Source organism: Fukomys damarensis, unplaced genomic scaffold (genome assembly GCF_012274545.1).
Source record: "Fukomys damarensis isolate Sample0158 unplaced genomic scaffold, DMR_v1.0_HiC HiC_scaffold_37, whole genome shotgun sequence".
In the NCBI taxonomy this organism is placed as follows: domain Eukaryota; kingdom Metazoa; phylum Chordata; class Mammalia; order Rodentia; family Bathyergidae; genus Fukomys; species Fukomys damarensis.
This window is the reverse complement of record NW_022900949.1, coordinates 22063928-22069109: the sequence shown is the minus strand read 5'-3', so window position 1 is coordinate 22069109 and position 5182 is coordinate 22063928.

Below are 5182 nucleotides of genomic sequence, written 5' to 3'. Positions count from 1 at the left end.
TATATGCTGTGGTCTGATGCTTTTCTTTCTTTCCAGAAGATACCAAGAAGGGGAACAGCTGGGTCAAATGAGACCTCTAGTTTGAGTTGCTTTTTTTGTGTGTGCCAGGGATCAAACTCAGGACCTTGCACTTGCAAGGCAGGTACGGTTCCACTGAGCTGAATCCCCGGCCCTCTAGTTTTAGTTTTTCTAAGAAATCTCCACACTGATTCCCACAGTGGCTGCACCAGTCTACACTCCCACTAACAGTGGAGCAGGGGTCCTTATTCTCCCCACAACCCTGCCAATATTTGTCATTGGTTGATTTCTTGATAGCAGCCATTCTTTCTTGAGTAAGGTAGAATCTCAGCATTTTGATTTGCATTTCACGAATGACCAGTGATCCAACAAATACTTGTTTGTTTTTGGTACTGAGAATCCAACAACAAATATTTTGAAACAATTTTTTAAAAATTAAATTTGCTGCGTTTGGTAGCACACACCTGTAATCCAGCACTTGGGAGTCTGAGGCAGGAGGATCACCTCAAATTTGAGGGAATACATAGCAAGACTCTATCATAAAAACAAAAAGAACCCTGAATTTATTCAGAGGAATATTCACCAAAAGAAATGCAAACTGCTGTCTTCAATTACTTTTTTATTTTGGTACTGGGGATCAAATTTGGGACCTTGTGCTTTCGGGGCTGACGATGGAACCACTGAGCTAAATCCTGGACCCTGTCTTCAATTACTTTTAACCACTTGTTAAAGAATTTGAATACAGCTGGGGCAGGGCACTTATGTCTGCAATCCCATCTACTTGGGAGGATGAGGTAAGAGGATTGCAGGTTTGAAGACAGCCTGCGAAATTTAGGGAGACTAAGGATCAAAATAAAAAAAAAAAAAGGGCTAGGGAGTTAGCTCTGTGCTTCTTGGGTTCAATCTTCAGGGGGAAAAGAAAGGAAGGAGAGGACATAAAACTTGAATAATCTCAGTTCAAGTCCTGAATTATAAAACTTGTTGAAGATAACATTCAGTTTTACATGTCTTGAAAACACCAGTATCCGGGCATGGTGGTGCACACCTGTAATCCCAGCACCCAGGAGGCTGAGGCAGGAGGATCACTGCAAGTTCTAGGCCAGCCTGGGATACATAGTCAGACTGTCTCATAAAAGAGAAAAAGATAGAAAGAAAACACTTGTATCTGCCATTGTAGACATAAGATGTAAAAAATGTGGTATTGACAGGATGAATCCAGATTAAGAAAATAACTAAATTAAGGTTTCTGAATTAACCATAAATACTTTTAAATTGAATTATCACCTCTGGCAAAACATTATCTCTGAGACTTGAACGCTGTATTTTGTACTGTTAGCTTGGCTAGTAGCATTTGTTCAGAAAGAAATTAAACAAAATAGATAAAAAGACAAATTGATGCCAAATTGGTAAACTTACAAACTTTCTGCTGAAAAGAAAACAAATTCACGCCAGGTGTGGTGGCACACGCCTGTAATCCCAGCACTCGGGAGGCTGAGGCAGGAGGATCGCTGTGAGTTCGAGAACAGCCTGGGCTACATAGTGAGTTCCAGGTCAGTCTCAACTACATAGTGAGACCTTGTCTCAAAAATTTAAAAAAAAAAAAAGAAAGAAAGAAAACAAATTCACATAACAAAGTTTATTTAAAATAACCTGCCTCACAAGTGCAAGGTCCTGAGTTCAATCCCCAGTATCAAAAAAATATGTATTTGGGCTGGGGATTTAGCTCAGTGGTTCCACTGCCTGCCTTGCAAATGACAAGGACCCAAGTTCAATCCCTGGTACCAAAAATATATATATATATTTTTGAGTCAAATATTCTATTTCTCAGCAGTAATGGGGGGGTACTAGGGACAGTGCTTCTCAGCTAAACCCCTGGCCCTCCCAGCAGTAACTTTAAAATTTGTAGTGTATGATTATTTCATGAAAGCTATTTACTGCTTCATAAAAGGAACACGCATGGTGTCTAATCAATTTATAAAAAGCTATGTTTATAAATATATCTACATGTGTATTATGAATTGATTTGAAACCCTCCTATATTTAATAAATTACAAACTTTTGGGTAACATGCATGTTTTTGCCCTTCCTCTTAATGCATCAGGCATAGTTGTTCATCTAAAGCAAAGCTGATTGTCTTTCTTATTTATGTAGTTGGACACTAATTTTAAGTTTTAGGATAGTGTATCTGCCTGATATATTATTTTTCCAGGCATTTCCCTAGAGAACTCTAAATAAATCTGCAGTCAGAAGGAAGCAAGGGTAAGACAAAAATACAGGGGCAGAATCTGGGAAAGCAGGCACACCACAGAATAGATCACCTCTTAAGTGTTTCTTCTGGTATCTCCAAGGGTCCTCCTCAGGTTCTCACCATCGTGATGAGCTTAGTTAGACTTGGCCCAGATGTATGAGAACAGTAAAATTAGGAAACTTTCACTGGAAAGAAATTAAAGGCCCGATGGTTTCCCACTGGGCCTTGGGCAGACGCAGGTCTCTTCTCCAGCACTGGCCAGGGCCGGGGGAGTTCCGTGACTGACGCCTAATGGAAGCAATTTTCACTGCAGTAGAGGAGACTCGAGTTCTAATACTGACTTGAATTCATTTCCTTGGACGCCAGGAATCTGCTCCTTGCGGAGGAAATTGTTTGGGCGATATTTTGTTTCCTTCATCTACACAGCCATAAGGAACCATTGGCTACAGCCAAATCTAATGCAGAAAACAATTTTTTAATTACAGAATTGTCTTTATTCCTTTTTGTAGCCTCCTCTCCTTCTCCCTCTAGGCTACAATTTTCTACAAGCTTTACCCACCCCCACTGTGCCCAGGGACATGAACAGTCATACAACAGTTAAGACCCATCAGCTGTCACTCACATTGCCCACGTGAACACTGATCACTTGGAGAGAAAAATAATAATTAAGATGGAATTATATATATATTTTTTGGGGGGTACCGGGGATTGAACTTGGGTCCTTGTGAGGCAGGCAGTGACACTACTGAGCTAAACCCCAGGCCCTGAGATGGAATTTTAAGAGTGTGTTTGGTTCAGTGGTTCTACTGCCTGCCTCGCAAGGACAAGGGCCTGAGTTCGATCCCTGGCACAAAAAAAAAAAAAAAACTAAAAAAGGGGGGGGGTGCTTAGGGCCTGGGATTTAGCTCAGTGGTTTTGCTCCCTGCCTTGCAAGCACAAGAACCTGAGATCAATCCCCGGTACCAAAAAAAAAAAAAAGTGAGTGGCCTGGGTCCAGGACATCCCTCCTGCCTTTGAAACCCTTCCTTGCTTTCTGGCATTATTAAAGTCAGTCATTATTCAAGTCACCTTGGTCTCCTGTAAGAGATTCTCAACCAGGAACACATTGTCAGTACTTTGAGTTCTACTGTACTTTCAAACTTCTGAAGCAAATGGAACACTCTTATATATTTCCCAAGCTGGACTTTCACCATGTAGACCATGCTGAGACAGAAAAGAGAATATCTTTCTAATGATTTTTCCATTGTCTCTCTCTCTCTCTCTCTTTTTTTTTGTTTTTGTTTTTGTTGTTGTTTTTTGAGACAGGGTCTCACTATGTAGTTCAGACTGGCCTTGAACTCACTATGTAGCCCAGGCTGGTCTCAAACTCACAGCGATCCTCCTGCCTCAGCCTCCCGATTTTCATTGTCTCTTGAGAGCTGTCATTCAGAAAACTAATAGCTGTTTTCCTGTTATCAGAACAAATTAAAGTGCATGTCTGGTGTTCTGCATGCCTTATATTTGAGAGACAGAGAAAAAAATGACTGAAAAGAGAAACTTAATAGTTATATCCACATTCATTTACCTTCAGTGAAATATTTTTTTATGGGGATACACTTTTTTCTGACAGTCATATATTTGGTTTGGTTTGGTTTTGATTTTGGTTGTTTTGAGACAGGGTCTCACTATGTAGTTCAGACTGGCTTTGAACTCACTATGTAGTTTAAACTGGCTTCAAACTCACAAGAACCCTCCTGCTTCAGCCTCCCGAGTGCTGGGATTACAGGCATGTGCCAGCATGCCTGGCTCAATGATATATTATTTTACAAGACCACTGCAGGAATTCTTGGATTCATTTAGTTGATTTCCCCCCACAGAATCAGATTTAATTAACACTTCATGAAAAGACCAAAAACAAATAACTACATGGCTGCTAATTTTCCAATCCCTCCTTCAATAGGCATTGCTCGAGTAATTTGAACCAAACAGTCTAAGTGGTTGGTGGTAAACGGAAGTGAAAAAGCCTCTCTCTCTACAGAGGGCATGCACACTAGTCGTTTTAAGTTAATAAAACGTAGTTTTGCCAAAATGTGACTACAATGGGAAGCCACCATTCTGAATAACTCACTTCTCCATATTTTTGATGCTCTTATCTAAAAATACTATTTTAACAGCCAGCCCAGCACTGTTATTTCCCATCTAATCACTAAGAAGTACATAAACTCAGCAAAAATGATCATGTTCCGCCCGCCTGCTTTGCAAGCACAAGGTCCTGAGTTCAATCCCTGGTACCAAAAAAAAAAAAAAAATCATGTCATCTGTTTATGGAAGACTGTCGATTAAGTACATGCACCGGAAAGAATAAAGTAAGTCCTCGACTTGGATGAAAATTTAAAGCGTGGCTGACGTTTCATTCTGTGCAGAATGAATATTCTGTGAGTGTTCATCTGTGAGAAAGCAGCCAGGCTGGAGGGAGAAAAGGGGAAGAGGACGCGCCAACTGCAAAGAGGAAATGATGGTTAGCAGAAGATTTATTAATGGCAGGTGGAGAGGGAGCGTTCAGGGCTCCTCTCTGGTGACAATTACAATACTACAAACAACAGCCACCAGGGTTGATGGGCTGGCCGCCCATCTATATTTTGATTTTGAAATCAAGGGTTCTGCTCTCAAACAACAAAGTAGCACCTTTTCTTCCCTTCCTTTCCCTTGATCTCCATTATTTGACGCCGCAATTTTTCCTAGTTCATTTTTAACGAAGCTCCTTCTCCCCTCGTTCTTCTGCCTTCCCATCCACACGAACCGCGAGCTGGGCTGAGAAACGATCTTCCACTTGGCACCGTAGCAAGGGACGGTGGGAAGGGGCGGCCGCACCCCCGCCCGGGCTCCGAGCACTTCGGGGTCCCCCAGGCTGAGACGCCAGGTCGGGAGCTCGCTGGG